The sequence below is a fragment of the Pistacia vera genome, unplaced genomic scaffold (genome assembly GCF_008641045.1).
Source record: "Pistacia vera cultivar Batoury unplaced genomic scaffold, PisVer_v2 Contig4, whole genome shotgun sequence".
NCBI classification, from domain to species: Eukaryota; Viridiplantae; Streptophyta; class Magnoliopsida; order Sapindales; family Anacardiaceae; genus Pistacia; species Pistacia vera.
This window is the reverse complement of record NW_022196223.1, coordinates 491,130-509,262: the sequence shown is the minus strand read 5'-3', so window position 1 is coordinate 509,262 and position 18,133 is coordinate 491,130. Positions and strand designations below refer to the sequence as shown.

The window sequence follows — 18,133 nt, the reverse complement described above, 5'->3', positions numbered from 1 at the left end:
TAACTGACGTGCTGATGATAAACTCATGAGCGATGAGCAATCGGTGATCTTCAGATTAAAAAGCCGAGTGTCATCAGTGAAGAAGGAAGATGAAGTGCCCACTTCTTCTATCATAAACAGATATTGCAATTTCTCACAGAGACAATTCAAGTGTCTCCAAGAAAGTTAAAGACTCAGATAAATCTCCAAGCCAATCTGGAAATGTGTGCACCATATCGTTCGATGCAGAGCTTTTTCAGATTTTTGTGAGGTCTTAATATATCAAGTACATTTTTCTGTACTTCCTCACTTTGACACTCTTATCACCATGTCTACAATCCAATTAGCCGAACTCGTCTACTAGCTTCTCCTTGACGTAATATTGTTCTCGCGAAAGTGAGGTAGCATTTTTCAATTTTGAAATATAAAGCTTTCCACGAAGAAACTTGAAGTTACTTAAACATCCAAACTAGATCTAATTTCTTTGCCACGCACAAAATTAGATAATGTTCGAAGATTCTTCCAATTTCCATTCCCAATGGCATCTCTATAGATTTACTCCTTGGATAAGATGGCTTAGATTGATCAAATTTCCCATAGGAGGTATTTTTTGATTAATCTAACCCATCTTAGTTGCAAACTCTAAGTTGATAATGAATTCATTGACTCAGGTAGGCTTGTAATAGCGGTGTTTGAAGGCATAGGTACCTCAAATTTTCAAATCTCCAATGGTATCAGGTAAACTGATGATTGGAGCATCCTTAACATATAAAAATCACTCTTAGCGACAACACCCCAATTTTTTGAATTTTGGAAAAAAAATTGGAAAATCTATAACAGATGCAACATAGTTGACTTCAAAGATTGTCCTCAAGTTCACAGCTTCATGAATTGCTTCAAATTTGTGTAAGACAAGTGGTGAGTCGACAAGTGGCGAATCTTTTTTAATGCTTCTGAGTGGTGTTGATCATCAATTCATCCTCCAATCTAAAACTTGTGTCTCCAGAAGCCCATTTTGCTAGATCATTAACAAGATCATGCATTACATAAGTAGAATGGGACATATTGCTTGCTTCTGAAAAAGTGATCTTGATAACAGATCTTGAAAATTTCACCACCTACATCTTCTAATTCTTGATTGTATTTTGACTCTTGAATTGACCTTTGCATCCACAAAAGGACAAGCTCCTCCTCTTTGAATTCATATTCTTCGGAAAAATTGCACAATATGCAAAACATCTTTAGAGGGAAGGAAGATGGTGGTAGCTAATTAACACCATCGGAATCTCACTATGCTTACTTGAGTTCAACGTATCTTCCCATATTTTACTGTCAAAATATCTTTCATTACTTTCTCTTTGCTCACAACGTAGAAGGCCACCAAGAGTCCTAGCAGCCAAGGGCAAGCCACTGCACTTTGAGGCTACTTTTTGACGAATATATTCCAAATTTGTAAATTTGGCAATATCTCTATTCTCGAATGCATGTTTGGCGAACACGGACCAGCAGTCTTCTTCCGAAAGAGCTCCACATTATGATGTTCAATGGATCCAGTCATTGTTGATACAACAGAGGTTGGTGTGTAAAAATGTCCTACTCCCTGGTGCTCCTGCCATGAAGGGAGTTTTTAGGATTTCCCAGTTACCATAATCCTCATTCCAGACGTCATCCAAGACAAGCAAGAATTTTTTGCCAACTACTTGGAACTTAGTTTAACTTGTAGTTGGTTAAGGTCTCACATCGGAAGACTTGGAAGTTATCTCCTCCAAAATTGCCTTGTAGATCTTTTGAACATCAAAATTATCATGATCCGAAACCAAACCCATACTTTGGGTCAAAATCTTTCACTGCCTTGTCGTTGAACAATTCGCGAGCAAGTGTTGTTTTGCAATTCCTCCTATTCCAACAATGGGTATTACATGAATGTTGGCATCACTGGTTTATCCTGCAACATCATTTCAAGTAGTTTGGCTTTATCATCACTCTACCAATAACAGAGGTTCAAGTTGCAAGGATGTAGTTGGTAGTCTTTGTGGTACAGCGTTGATGTCCTCCAGCAATCTTTTCAACCCAAGACAATCTCTTTGTTCACAAAGATCTTCCAAACGGTCAGTTATCTCTTCATCTCCGACTCCATGTGACGGTTGGACATAAAGAAGAGAGATAACCAGTAAAGCTGTTCGTTGGCTGGTCTGTAATCATCAATTTGCGCTCTGCAGTTGAGTGGCATATTCATCCAGAATATCTTCTACATCATAAGCCAAGTCTTTAGACATCCAACCAGATTTTCACTGCGGGTTGGTTAGTTGCTTCTCTTCTGCGTCGTTAAGTACCGCTTGAATCATCGATAACTTTTCCTCCACTGCTTTATCACTGATCTATCCCAGATTCACGTAGAAAGGACAGCAACCTACGATCCGCCAATCTGTCAAAAAACACCTGGAGGAAAGCACCCAGAAACACCTCTCCCACTGCCATGATTCTGGTCGAGTCTGTGAAAGAAAAGAAAGGATTGTTAGAAGGAAGCGGCAGGCAAAGAGAGTCATGACAATATCAACAAAACTGTCCAATAATACTATTCTATTCCGGAGTAATATGATATATAACACTTGATGATCGATCTTGTGGCCTAAAAAAGAAGACAAAAGGTAAAAAGCAAAAGAGAGATTTTAATTTTTTTATCTAAAAACGGGGACAACATATTTAACAGTTCTCTCAACTTCTCTTTTATGAAAACGAAAACGAAAATGTAAATTTCTTAAATTTTTAGAAAATCTAATTTTAGAAGTTGAGATGAAATTCTGGTGTTAACTTAATCAAATAAGTTTCACTGTATTATTAATGATTTCAAAAGTTAATTTCCTTTTATAATTTTCAACTCTCTTTATGCAAATGAAAAATAACAAATATTATTTTTTTTCCAACCAGTTCAAAATTAGGACATATTCATAAAATTATATGCCTAAATTTTTTATGATTTAAAAATATTTCTAAAAAAAGAAAAAAAGAAAGGAGGGTATAATGAAAGTACTTGTAATGAAAGAGGGTGATAATAAACATTTGAGTACTTGTAAAATAAAAGTAAACATAAACATTTAAATACTTACACAATTAAGTAAATTGAAGCAGAGATTCCCACAGAATTTCAGAGCTAGAGCTAGAAAGTGAGCGAATATGAGGAATATAGACACAATAACCATGAATGGTATCAAAATTACGATAATGAATTAAAGGGAAGAAGATGGAGTCTGGTGTTTTCAGAAATGGTTAATAAAATTAATTAACCCTGTCTCACTTATAATAACCTTAGTCTTATTTATAAATTAAAACTATAACCGCGTGGACTTTTGATGACATGATCAAGAACAAGAAGTAACAAATTTTTGATCGAACCTAGTATTAACCTTGTGCAAGGAAAAAGAAATCTTAGATTTGTTGAGTTGTTGTTGTAGATCAGGAATTGATAAGATTTATGATTATCCTTATTATTATTTATAATTGTTGACTCGTTAGATCACGAAATGATTGACTAATGCGAAAAAGAAATTTGTTTTTCTTAATTCCTGCCGTCCTGCAGCTGCCGGTATTGGATTGGATAATACCATCCACGTCTAAAGCTTCAAAAGATGACCAATAACTAACGCCGCTTTTTGGCAAAACATAAGACCTTGACTCCCCCACTGCCACTTGAAGATTTGCGGTGCTTTTTGTCTGTGAAGCAGCACTTAAATATTACCTGACACATCAATGTTCGAAGTTTTAGGGCATTACCTAGGCCATTATACAAACTCTGTGTGATTTGTGTTCTAGTTAAAGTCTTACTATATGAAGCAGAGCTAACACCACATATTCCTGTCATGCTTGGGCTTCACAATGCCAATAGTAAAGGCTAACTCGTAGAAGAAGAACATCAAAAATTTTTATAAAGCAAAAGTCGATCAGCAGAGCACAGATTTTTCAAAATTTGCCAATGATTAGCCTAAAGCAAGATAGAGATGCGAAGCCCGCCACTCAACTGGTTCATTTTACAAGACATTGTCATTAGAAATCACCTCAACATAGTGAAGTTAGAGGCATTGTCTGACTGCATAAGCAGACATTCCCTTGAGGAGGGTTCCCTTTTTTGGAGTTTCAGATATCTTTAAACCAATGTTGTTGCAGGAAAGGGTGGAACTGTTGAACATAGATAATTTGCTGGAAATTCAGTTGAGAGTTAGTTTGACTTTTGAATATGTTTGGCGCCAAGCAGCTGCTGGAATCCTACATGTCTACCGAAATTGAAGCTGCTGTAGTAGTGTTTTTAATGACATGTTTAGGTGAAATTTAGCTAGATTAAGGTTGTATAAGTTGGCAACTTTTTTAAATTTTAAAAGTCTGAATGGTTGTTGCAGTTGGTAAAACAGTATGCCTTTGTTGTATATAATGTAAGTTGTAGTGTAATGAAAAATAAGTTTAACTCTTTTCATTCTCTTCACTTTCTTAGAGTTCACGGCTCTTAAAAAACCCAACAAATGGTATTAGAGCCACACACAAAAACAACCTGAAATCTCTCTCTCTTGCAGTCAATCTTCACTGCAACTCAGAAAACACCTCCATCTTAGCCCAAAATAGCATGCACTGCTCTCTTATTTTCTTGTGTCAGACACAAAAATGAAACAATGGCTGCTCAAACAACCTTGATGTCACCCCAATGTTTAATGGGAAACATTACCATCTATGGGCTGTAAAGATGAAAGCCTTCCTCGGGCTGTGGTAGTATATGGAAGAAACAGGCAGCCACCTCCATTAGGGACCAAATCCTACCTTAATCAGATGAGACTATATGAGGAAGAAACAACCAAAGCACTGAGAGCCCTTTCCACATTATGTGTTGTAACAGACTTTGCATTCACAAGGATCATGGCATATGAGACTCCAAAAGAGGCATGGGTAAGCTGAGAGAAGAGTACATGGGCAGCACACAACAAGGTATGCAGGTGCTAAATTTAAGGAGAGAGTTTGAGATGTAGAGAGGCAAGAATCAAATAAGGTTAAGGACTTGACAGATTGATAAGTGTTGTCAACAAGATAAGGCTGCTAGGAGGGGATTCGACAGACAGGAGAGTGGTAGAGAAGTTCTGGTCAGCCTACTTGAAAGATTTGATCCAAAACTCATCTCTAGAGGACTCAAGAGACTGGGGCAGGTTACACTCATAGAGTTTGTTCATGCACTGCAAGCACAGAGCAAAAAAGGCTATTGAGGCAAGAAGATATAGGTAAGGTTGCAATGATGGCAACTCAAAAACCAAATCAGCTAAAGGGAACATAGGAGTAGTGCCGATGAGAGAAGGGGAAAGAAAGGAGCAATAGCCAAGGGGAAAACAGATAGGATGAAGGAATATCCACCTTGCTCCCACTGTAAAAGGAAGGGGCATTCTGAAAAAAGATGCTGGTTTAGGCGGAATACAGTGCAGGGTTGTAACAATTTGGTCATATGAGAGGGTATGCAAGAACAGAGGAGAGCGCCCCTAATAGCAAGACAAGTGATGATGACCAGCAACCTGAACAAGGGGTAGATCAGTTGTTTATGGCCTCCTCAGTGCACCACCAACATTCTATGATGGTTGTGTGGTTGACAGGTGGTGTACAAACCATATGGCACCACATCTGCATGATTTGTTAGATTAAACTCAACACATCGATCCAGGATTAAAATTACAAATGGTGACTATGTTGAAGCAAAGGGGAAGGGAGATGTTGCAATTCAGACCTTCACAAGTATAAAACTCATCTAAATGTACTCAATGCACCAAATCACTTAAAGCCTTTTAAGTGAGGACAAATGCTAGAAAGCCATTATGTCTTGCATTTTGAAAATCATATCTGCCAATTCTAGACAGTAGGCGTGTGGATTAATGAGAGCAAAATAGTGGGAAAAAGCTTTCCCATCAAGCTGAAAAAAACTGAACATAGAGCGCAGTGTACAAGTAGATGAGTTTGTGAAATGGCATAAGAGACTTGGCCATATTCATTACAAGGTCTCAAGGAAATTCAGACCAAGAAACTGGTCCAAAATCTACCAGAATTAGAGGAGAGTAATACCATATGTCAAGCCTGTCAACTTGGCAAGTTAAGTAGGCAATCCTTCCCTGCAAACCAAGCCTAGAGAGCAATTGAAAAACTGCAGCTCATTCATACAGATGTATGTGGTCCTATGGAAACTTAGTATTGAGTGGAAATAGGTATTTTGTTGTTGTTATTGATGACCATTCTAGGATGTGTTGGGTGTATTTTCTTAAGCAAAAGGAGAAGTTGCAGGCGTATTCAAGTAGTTAAGTGCTGGTGGATGAAATCAGCCGAAAAACTATAAAAATTGAGAAGTGATAATGGTACAGAATACATCTCAAGAGTCTGAACAGTGTGCAAGGATGCAGAATCAAGCATCAATACAATAGCCCCTACACTCTACAGCAAAATGGAGTTAGTGAGAGGAAGAATAGATCAGTTAGAGAAGTGAAGAAGTTGCCAAAGAAATTTTGAGTAGAAACTATCAATACAGTAGTGTTTCTGCTCAATAGGCTTTACAAAAGCCTTAGACAACGAAACACCTATGAAGCATGGTATGGAGTTAAACCAGCAGTGGATATGCTCAAAATATTCAGAAGTATATGCTACATCTGGTTCAGTAGCAAAACAATTCAGCTGGATGAAAAGGCTTTAATTGGCATTTTTAGGCTATAGTAGTCAATCTAACGCAATAGGGTGTATGTTCCAGAAACCAAAAAATTTAGATTTCGAAGGATGTCAAAATTGATGAGGATGGAGTATGGAATTAGAAAGAAAATGAGCTGATGTGGAGACAAACTAGGCTGGACAGAAGTTCGTGATGATTAGATATGATGATGTTGAGAGTGATGCAGAAGAAGAAGTTTCAGTTAGAGGTACCAGACCTTTAGCTGAGGTTTAGAGAGATGTAACATAGCTCACTGAGCCAACATGTTACTCTGAGGCGCAAAATCAGAAATTTGTAGATCTGCCATGAAGGAGGAGCTGCAATGATTGAGAAGAATCAAACTTGGAACCTAGTGGACAGATCTCAGAAACAGAAAGTGATCCAAGTTAAATGGATTTTCAAGAAGAAGCTCAATCCAGATGGTTCAGTCCTTAAGCACAAAGCAAAGATGTTGTCAAGGTTTTGCTAGTAGTATGGGTTGATTTTTGGACACCTTTGCACCAGTGCAAGGCATGACACAATCAGGTTATTACTTGCAATGAACCCAATTTGCATGGAAAATATTTCAGTTGGGCATCAAATCTGCATTCCTAAAGGATGGCTAAATGAGAGAGATATGTTGAACAACTGGAAGGGTACAAAATCAAGGGAAAGTAAGACAAGTCTATCTCCTAAGGAAGGCCTTGTATGGCCTGAAACAGGCACCAGAGGTACAGCAAAAAAATGATCATTTGCTGAGTTTGGATTTTGTAAGAAGTCCAAAGAACACACATTGTATGTTAGGGAGATTGATGAGGATGTTATGATTATCTCCTTGTATGTTGATGTCTACTTGTGATAGGGAGCAAACCAATTCAGCCGGAGGAATTCAAGAGATCCATGCTTGATGAGTTGAGATGACAATTTAGGTGAAATGGCTTACTTTCTGGGATGCAGGTTCATCAAAGCTCAGTTGGAATTTTGTTAATCAAGAGAAGTATGCAATTGAAGTTTTAAGGAAATTCAATATGGAAAACTGCAAATTAGTGGATGTTCCTCTGGTTCCAAATCTGAAGCTATCAAAGGATGATAATGCAGAGAGTGTGATGGGGATAGTACAGAAGCTTGGTTGGCTACTTGCTGTACCTAACAGCAACCAAGCTTGATATCATGTTTGCAACTAGCTTACTGTCCAGGTTCATGATCATCAAGGAAACACATTTTAAAGGTACAAAAGAGTGCTCAGGTATGTGAAAGGGAGCACCAACTTGGAGTATGGTTTAGGAGGTAGAAAACTTTAGCCTAAAAGAATTCTCTGATAGTGGACTAGGGTGTTCTGTGGAAGATAGGAAGAGCACTTCAGGGTTGCTTTCTTCTTGAATCATGGTGCAATTTGTTGGTTGTCAAAAAAGCAAGAAACAGTTGCACAATCCACAGCAGAAGCAGAATACATTGCGGCTGCAGCTGTTGTGAACCAAGCTGTTTGGTTGAGAAAAATCCTGGAAGATTTGAAGCTGAAGCAGAGGCATCCTATTGTGATAATGCGTGAAATTAGTTGGTGTGGCTATGGCTAAGAATCCAGTCCATCATGGGAGAACTAAACATATAAAGATCAATTCCATGCAGTGAGAGAAGTTGAGAAGAAGGGGAAGTAAAACTAGTCTACTGCAATGGTGATGATCAAGTGGCTGACATCCTAACTAAGGATTATCCAAAACCAAGTTTGAAGGCTTCAGGATCAAACTTGGTGTTTCCAGCAAAATTATCAAGGAGGAGTGTTGAAACATTGAAATTTGCGGAAATTCAGTTAAGAGTAGTTGGTTTTTGAATAGTTTTGGGCCAAGCAGTTGCTGCATTGTTCCATGTCTGCTTAAATTGAAGCTGCTGTAGTAGTTGTTTTTAGTGACATGTTAGGTGAAATTCAGCTTAGATTAAGATGCCAACTTTGTTTAAATTTTAAAAGTCTGAATGGTTGTTGCAGTTGGTAAAACAGTATGCCTGTTGTATATAATGCAGTTGCAGTGTAATGAAAATATTAGTTCAACTTTTCATTCTCCCTCATCTTTCCTTAGAGTTCAGGCTCTTAAAAAAACCAACAGGAACATAACCGACTAGGAAGATTTTCTTGGACATTGTCGATTCAGCATACTAGCCCTCTCATAGTTGCTGTTTCACATAAAAGTTTGGTTTTCGCCCTATAAAAGATAGTGACAAATTTAGTTGATATCAAGGGAAAACTTAAAAAAGTCTGCGGGAAGGAGAGAAGAAACAAGGATTCCACCACAAGCTTGATCTTGAGCAAATCTTTATACTCAAAAGTCACATGCCACAGACGCTCTGTTTTGCCTCAACTATCCTGTGAAACTATAAAATCATAACATGGCAAAGAGGTCAAGATTCCATAAGGTAGGTTTTTGGGCCGAAATATCCACTTTCATTGTCCTCTCAACAAGAGCTAATGCTGAGTACCTTCAGAGCCAGTTTTGAGTTGATGAGGGCTACATAAATCCTGAACTCGCACATTAAGGCACTTATAAGAAAGAAATCAGAAATAATACCAATTTGGCTGCTGAAACAGAGAAATGATAAGGGCCATTTGTTATCACAATATGCTTCCATTAGTTGAGAAGAAGAGGCAGAAGAGACAAGACCTCAAAGGAAAGAAAAAAATAAAAAATGATGCCTCTGCTATCAGGAACCTCCTTTAAAGTCCACCTCATCAATGAGACGAAAAGTAATCTGAAATAAACCATTAGTATGGCGAAATTGAGTTTTGTATGATATCATTAATTTGTTGCAAATATCAGATTTGAATATGTTCACAAGTTTCTTTTGGTTACCTTTCAGCCACAATAGTCAAAGAATCAATGAGGTGAAAAAGCCAGTTCAGTTCAAGAGCAGAGATGAAAAACTTCATTTACACATGTTTACACAGTTTCGATTCAGCATTCGTCAGTTGGACTACTTCCTTTCTCACTTCAAGAAAAGAGATGGACATTTGAGAGCTGAGACAGTTGTGACCTAATGAAGGCTGGTATTAATTCCATATCTGCAAATTAGAATGAAGATGGTAGCGTGATATCAGGTTTTCCACTTATACAACACATTCTGAAACATAAACAAAAGGAAATACATGATGAGAAACATGAGTTTTTGAAACGAAAGTCCAAAAATACAATACGACATAAATGTAAAACCCACATAAAAAGATGTCGATGCGTGGCACAACCTTGAGCAGTGATTCACTGCTCGACACGATCTCCCTGTAAACCTGGGGGGGAGGAAAACATTTTTTTAAAAATGGGTGAGCTGAAATACTCAGTGAGTGGGGGAAAGGGAAGTTTACAAAACATTCGTCAAACAAAAGTTATGGCATGCAATGGTTCTTATGAAATATTGAAAACAACATGATTCTATGAACATGATATGGTGGTAGGTAATCATTCATGTATGCATGCATAACTCATTTCTAATTGTTCTAAGTATTATAATCTGATCAATTAAACTGACAACTATTTCTGAATCCTAGCTCATCACTAAAGGTTGAAAACTCTTTTATGAGAACTTAAAGAATAGCTGTAAATGCTTATGCTTCTAAAGACAATGTTCTATAAATCATGCTACAAACATCGAATGTTTCATATAACTAATGCAAACTATCCATCAAATCTATAAATCATGCTACAAACATCGAATGTTTCATATAATTAATGCAAACTATCCATCAAATACTGAATACTGAAAACTGAAACTATTAACTGATATTGAAAACTGTAGGCTGGTATTTGAAAACTTTAAACCGATATCCTGTTTCGAAACAGTAAACTGATACTAAAGGTTCTCACCACAACTAGTACCTTGGGGAAAAATCTCAATACCTGGTGGGCATCCCATACACAGGTAGAGCTAGGAAAAACATCTCAATACCTGGCAAGATCTATTATCGTGTGGGCAGAGCCTGAAGAAAACCATCTCAATACCTGGCGGACAAGCTCAACGCCTAGGCAGAGCACTAAATATCTCAATATGCATGCATAGAGCCAAAATCTAGAACTGTCATATCCAGCGGAATCCTGCATCGCTCGGGTAGAGCCAAAATCTGTGTCACTAGGGGACGGGTACTTCGCCGGGTGGTTTGAAAACCACTCTTATCTCATTTCTCTATCTCAAACTATCATTTTTCCTTAAACATTTACCATATTTCATATAAAAGGAAAATCATGTCCACCATATGAAATCTCATGCAAAAATGGGGGAAATATGCAAGTTTTCAAACATACTCTCAAAACTAACAAAATTCACCACATTTATGCTATTACCAAGAAATCATGTCAACATCACAAATCTCAACTCGTGCAATTCAACCAATTTCCAAGCTCTCAATTGTAACATTTCCTTTAACATGAATATATCAAATTTTCTAAACATATTTCACCAATAGTCATATTAATATTTCAATCAATTTCCAAGAAATAGAAATTATAATAAAATGGAAAATGCAAGCTTTGGACAAAAAGGATTTTGGTTTTCGGGTGGCTTTTTAATGCTATACCATTTCCTATGAATCTAATGATGCTTTTTATTTAAGAAAAAGAAATAAAAATTCAATTAGTTATAACACTTGAAAAATAACACATCATTTCCTATACCAATACAGGGGTGAAAATGCAAACTGTAAAACATGTTTCAAAACTGACAGTTTAACCCCTTTTTATTTAACCTTAAAAAAAAACGAAATTCCAACAACCTTAACCCGTCACTTTCCATGAAATCAACATCTTTAATTATCCAATTCACACATAATTTCCAAGTGATTGAAAGGCAATAACTTAAAAGTAACATGCAAGCTTAAAAACTCAATCTTTAGTAAAGGATTTGGTGCAATTCCCACTCAGTCTTTGATTAGCAAACTATCTCCAATTTAAGCCAGCAGCCCATTTTTTTAAGAACAAAACACCAAATGCACCTTTATACACCTATATGTGTATATAAATAAAGAAAAGAGTTAATTATATGATAAAGTCTCATTCTAAATAAACATATATTCCATTCAACAATTTAATAAGCCAACACCAACATTTCCCGTTACCAAAACTCTGCATAATATAATTTTCTCCACCCTTCAACATAAGCCGAACCCAACTCTCTCTATAGTGCCATCACACCCCAAATCAAGCAGCCATCAACATCAAATTTCATGAGACAGCCATATACATATATTTAAATAACATGCAGCATGAAAACTTATTACTTTGGAACAAGATCTAATTCATTATCACCCAAAAATTTGCTCAGCTGAAACATGCAAGATACGTTTTAGCAAATAAAATACTTTAACTCAAGATTTTGCACCCAAAACATTATAATAGAAATAAATAACTTGACATGCAAACAGGAATTAAGTTTTTAAAACACTTTTTGGTTAATCCACTCACCAATTCAGCTCAGCCGAAACTCAATAAACTGTCAAGCACTTTTCTCTCTCACTCCACCATTTTCAGCCGAAACCCATTATGCTCTCTTCTCCTTTTTCTTCTTTCTTTCTATCCTCTCTTCTATCTCTTCTCTCTTATTTTTCATTCTTTGTCCTTTCGTTTTCTCTTCTCTCCTTTTTTTTTTTTTTTTTTCTGCTCTGCTTTGGCTTTCTCCCTCAGCTCACGTCTTCTTCTTCTTCCTTTGGGCGAACTGCCCAGTTTTCTTCTTCCTTTAAACAAAGACAGTTTTTTCTGAAATTATAATTCTGCCCCCAAATTTTCTAAATTTCATCTAACCCGGCCACCTAATCTTCCTCTACCAAAAACCTCCAGATTTTGTGCCCTTACTCATGCAAACCCAACAGTTTCCATTTCTTCGTTTTCTACCCCCAACCAAAGTTTAAAATTTGACAGAAAAGTCCCTCCTTATAAACAAAACCAAAGGGAATATATATATATATATAATTAGAATGGGGTTTTACACAGAACTTCTGTGTACCACAGTACCAGTACTGTTAAGCTATACCAGTGGAAGCATACTATCGACAATTGATTAAATCAAAACTGAATAATAGAGAATTCAATGTACATTAATTTAATAATTGTGGAGAAAAAACAGAATTTCATGAGCTATCTTTTTTGTTTGAGTTTGTGATCATTCTCCTTAATCAGTAACCAAATCTATGGCCAAATATTGATGTGAGTGATATAGGAAATCTTGGACCACTCCTGGCCTTCATCCCTCTTGCATTGTTCTTTTAACAGAGGGAAGTAAGAGAGGTGAGCTTCTGCTTGTAGTAGGCCTAGATATATAAGCTTTGGAGACGGAAGAGAGTACTGTGTTAGACCTGACCAAAAAATGATCACATGGAATAAGGTCCATGTTTGAACAGCAAAATTGGAATTAAAGCTCAGAATAGGCTCAAAATACAAGAACGAATTGGGGAGAGAACAATCTGATCATCAACTGCCTAAAGCAGCAATACAGAAAGACGAAAAGTCCCGAAACTCAACTGATCCCTTTCTAGTTGACATTGTCATTAGTCATCTCCTAAACAGAAAAAAAAAAAAAAGCAGACTTGTGGTATGAAGCTGTTATTATTGGGAGACATCAACGAATTAGAGCTCCAAAACCCCGCTGAGGAGTGCGTCTGTTTGCTTCAGTCTCTGATCTCCTTAAACCAAGGCTGCTTCGAGAGAAGGGTGGCATATATGCTTCCTCACCAATTGTAACATTTGGAATTAACAACTCTGTTGCAATTTTGTTACTCACTGAAGTCCTGATTTTCATCCAAAAGAAAAAAGAAGATCAATTATGTAGAGATTCCATTTAGGAAATGAAGTCAATAATCCCGGTGTAGCATAGTAATCAGTAAACAGTGTGTAAAAAGAATAAGGTTACTAACCAAAGGCATGAACATATCTTTAATAAGCTCCTGATTCACAGGCTTGCAGAGGTTTGGCCTCAACAAGGATACCCAGAGGTTCATCTCGTCCTCTGAAAAAAATCAAAAGAATGACATATTAATTAGATATTCTAAATAATAAAGAAGGCAAAATGCTGGGAAAACAAAGTAAACAAAGTTTGCACAAGGGAAGAAGGAACACTGTGACAGAGGATCATAAATTACATACACCAATGTAAATCAATTCAATTGAGAAAAATAAAAATAAAAAATGAAAAACTAGGGGCTGCAACATTGGACTTGCAGGTAATATATAAGTAAGCAAGCAAGCAAAAATTTGCGCAAGAAGAAGCTCACCATTCGGATTGCAATGTTGATAGATTATAATGCACTGGGGAGTGTAACATAATAAGCTATCAACAATGCTAAGAATTTGAAATGTTACTTGTGAAAGAAACAAACGGATCAGGCATTATAAACATAAACATGAACATAATTAACACTATGCTTATCATAAACATGGATATCAGGGAAGTGGACTAAATAAAAAATGAAACTAACTTACTAAAGGAATTAGTACGGGGAATACATAGTAGATAAGTTTGCGTTAGGAGAGAAGGAAATCTTCAAGTAGTACACAAGTAGCATGCTTGCAGAGATTCTGCCTCAACTATTTCAACTAGTACTTCTACCACAAAAAGGATGTTCACAGTCTCATTATGATGTGCATAGCCAGGTTTTCTTCCTGCAAATTCACCCTGAAAGAATGACAGGATAGCAAATTAAAATTGATGTTCATATGACAAGAAGCAGGGGCGGAGCCAAAAAAAATTCTTTTGGGGGTCTAAGTGTCCATCTTCAACGAATAAAGGGGTTTAAAGTATAAAAAATAAATTTCGAAAGCTGCTCTAATGGGAGCTAAAGTGTCGGGTTCAGCGAATGGGGTGGAGAAAAGGTTGAAAAGTGAATATTTAAGAATAGAAATGATATACTCCTATGTAACTTTTGAAAGTTTTGTGACACAATCTTCACCACTGACAAGAAAAAGAGAGTACTTGCTTCCCAATTTAAAAAGAAGTATGGGAAATCAAGCTCATACAAAAAACCACAAATGTTTCATAATTTTCTAAAGATTTGATATAAATTTCGATTTTTAACATGGTATCAAAACAGATTCTGATTTTTAACAGGGTATTAGAGCTTATACCTACGAGAGAAGGGGACAGTTTGGGTAGAAACCACAATTCAATTCCCTCACAACAATCCCCATTATCGTATCATTAGAAAATATGGTATGGAACTGCAGAAACTAACACAAGCTTCAAAACCGACTAAGAAGGTTTACCATATGGGACACAAACACACATGGGAAAGCCTTCCTAAAAAATTATACAATTAAGTATTATTAGCTTTCTCGTAATTGCAGTTACTCATATAAGTCTTGGTTTTCACACTAAATAAAAGAGAGAGAGACAAATTAAGTAGACAAATCGGCACAAGGAGAGAAGGAATAAGGATTCTCACCACAAGCTTGACTCTTGGGAAAATCTTCAACAACTGAAAGTCACATGCCACAGATGTTCTGTTTTGCCTCAACTGTTTCAATCGGTAGTAGTACTGCATCGACAATGACGTGGAGGTTTTCTTCCTGTTATTTTGTTCCATAGGAAACAAACAACACAAGAATTTAACATTGTGTGTTCATGAGGCATATTGTAATACCACGTTCTTAATGAGCTATGAACATTAAAATAAGTTAGTGATAACTTTTCCTTTAACCAAAGAAAAACAGAGGATTAAAATTTCAAGCAATTTGATAATAAAGTAAAAGAAGCAGCAATTTTAGGCAGAGTATGATTATGTTTACCATTGTGATTGATTGGAGTTGGGAGTTCAGATATTCCTGCATGTGGAAGTGGAACACAATAAACACCCAGTTGTTATATAATTAAAGCTCATCTATTTATTGTTAAATTAAACAGGATTTAGGTGTTCTACTTCACATACCTCAAGAGCTAATTCTTTGGATTTTGAGACTACGTAGAGCTTGTTCTTCCTTCCTTTTATACATCTTTACAAAATACTGATTTCACGGATATGGGCAATCTTCGACCACTCTTGTCCTTCATCCTTCTTACACCGTTCTTTTAACAGATCGCAATCCGTAATCCTTAATTCCAAAAGTGATGATGGGAGGCCCTCCTCTGGAAAGGATGTAAGATCCGGACATTGATAGATGTCTAATTCTTGAAGAGAGGTGAGATTTTGAAAAGCTTTGGAAGATAGGTATTTTAATTTTGGGAATTCACGAATGAACAGCTGTGTTAAAAAGGGCGGACATATCTACGAAAGAAAGTTATAGTAGCGATGCATCCCTTTAATCAGTCTTGACTAAAAGATATAAAAAGCTACAGTAAGAAAGTACATTACCTTGGATTTGTCAAGGCTGCTCCACTGCTCTTTGGAATGTCAAGACAGATGCTACCATTGCTGTTGATGTTAGGGTGGAAAACCTTGTACGGAAGGCAACCTGTATATCGAAATTATCCACTTTAATATAACGACAGGAAGCTTATCCACATTGCTAAACCACTTTGAAAGATATTCAAAGAATAAAACAACTAAGTCGACCATATGTCACTGTCTTCCTTCAGTTGGCCTACATAACTTGCCAAGATTATCTACATAGATTATAGCCAATTCCTACATGAATGAATATAGTGAAACAGAAGAACAGTATTTTCTTAGATACCATGAGCAAACCATGATAACGATTCAAGTCACACATGGGGAACTACAAAGAGTTTATATATGCAGAGTATAAGACAGATACAGTTCCCACTCACTCAACAAATAGCAATCAATTTGTTATACTGCACTTGACTCAACCAAACGAACAAAACCAGTAGAACTACTACCAAGCTCACATGAAAACAACTCCCAAATCCACTGAGAAGACAAGAAATACAGAGCCTCAATATTCTAAAATAATAAGAAAAACATTTCAAATAGAAGTCATTAAAGCAAAGAGGAATGTGCTTGAGGAAAAATATATTTTGCAAAGGAAAAAGAAAATATATTACTTTGGGTGGCTTGAATGGATAATCTGGTGGGAATTGAATGGAACAAGAGACACCCCCTGAAAATGGGCTATCTGATGGACCCATATTGTTGCTTGCCAGTGGAACATGTCATCAGCCACTGGGCCTGTAAACATGCAGCATTTCCAAATATATACCATAACCAAATATAATATATTTATGTCCAAAAGATAAAATGCTCACTGCATGCATTGTCGCATTAATGTTGCAAATGTTTTGATCAGCAAATAAGATTGATTGAAGCAGCCAAACAAAATCCAATAATCTAACTAAGGTTCCATTTACTAAGTTTCTATCTTTTGATTTCCTCCTGGAATTAAAGGGAAGGTAGGGGTGATGAAGGATTAGAAAACTCAAGTTGAGATGTGCACAATGATTAATGAATATAATTTCTCCATTTAAAATCTTCATAGTAAAAAGAAGTTCGATACAACTAAAAGCAATATATAATATGATAGAAAAAACACACCAGCGCTGCACGAGGCAGGAGGGTCCTTCTGCAGGTCCTTCAACTCCTTGTTGTCCTTTTTAAGCAATGAAACTTTCTCAAGGCACACCTGCAAAAGCATAAATATTTAAGAATGAAATTTTCCAAAACAAAGGAATTTCCAATCCTTGAACCTATCTCTAAAATAATAATACCTATCCAACAACAAAGTTCGTATTACCCATCAAACACAAAGTTCATATAACCCAATCGAACACAAGTTCAATTAACCCAATCGAACACAAAGTTCTATTCCAATCAACAACAAGATCATAATATTATGAAGTAAATATTCAAAAAACAAGGAATTTCCAATCCTTGAGCCTAACTCTAAAATCAAATAATACCCATCTAACAACAAAGGTCATATTAACCCACCAAACAACAAAGTTCATAATATTTACAAATGAAAATTTTCCCAAACAAAGGAATTTCCAATCCTTGACCTAACTCTAAAATCAAATAATACCCATCTAACAAGTCATATTAACCCAATCAAACAACAACACATGAATTCCACAGAATCAGAGACCAGATATATTAAATTTTCTTGTAATAATTGTTCGTCTCATAGCAATTATTCTTCTATTACTAGCCAAACAGGTCACAACAAAATTCTAATTCAAGTCTGACACACGGTGAACCCACAAATATACTTGATTTATCAAATAATCAAATAAATAAATAAACAAAATACAAAACACTAAATAATACAACTTGCAGAAATAACAAATCAAAAAATACAGAAACCCTGTCGTGCTTAAGGGTTCAACATCAAAAAACATCAGAAACCCTAACCCTAACCCCATAAAAACAATTTTATTGTAGGAAAAATTGACCCCACAAACATAATTAATGTCTAGAAATCAAAATCCAGAGACATAAAGCAGTATTAAATTAAAAATCTTAAATTTGAAACCCATACCTTAACTTAGGGTCAAAGGATCGAATCGAAGAATCCAAATGAAAGAAATGTATGAATTTATGGTAAGGTG

The 18,133-nt window shown here is 36.2% G+C and overlaps 1 long non-coding RNA gene and 1 pseudogene across 1 annotated transcript; both read right to left on the bottom strand.

Annotated features, from left to right (window-relative positions):
- Positions 1 to 14,148: 14,148 nt before the first annotated feature.
- LOC116141449 lies at positions 14,149 to 15,868 on the bottom strand. Its single transcript, XR_004129808.1, has 3 exons — positions 15,558 to 15,868; positions 15,418 to 15,453; positions 14,149 to 14,308 (listed from the first exon to the last, which is right to left on the bottom strand). It is a non-coding gene; the product is annotated as an uncharacterized LOC116141449 (long non-coding RNA).
- Positions 15,869 to 15,941: 73 nt separating this feature from the next.
- Positions 15,942 to 17,506, bottom strand: LOC116141488 (annotated as a pseudogene).
- Positions 17,507 to 18,133: the final 627 nt, after the last annotated feature.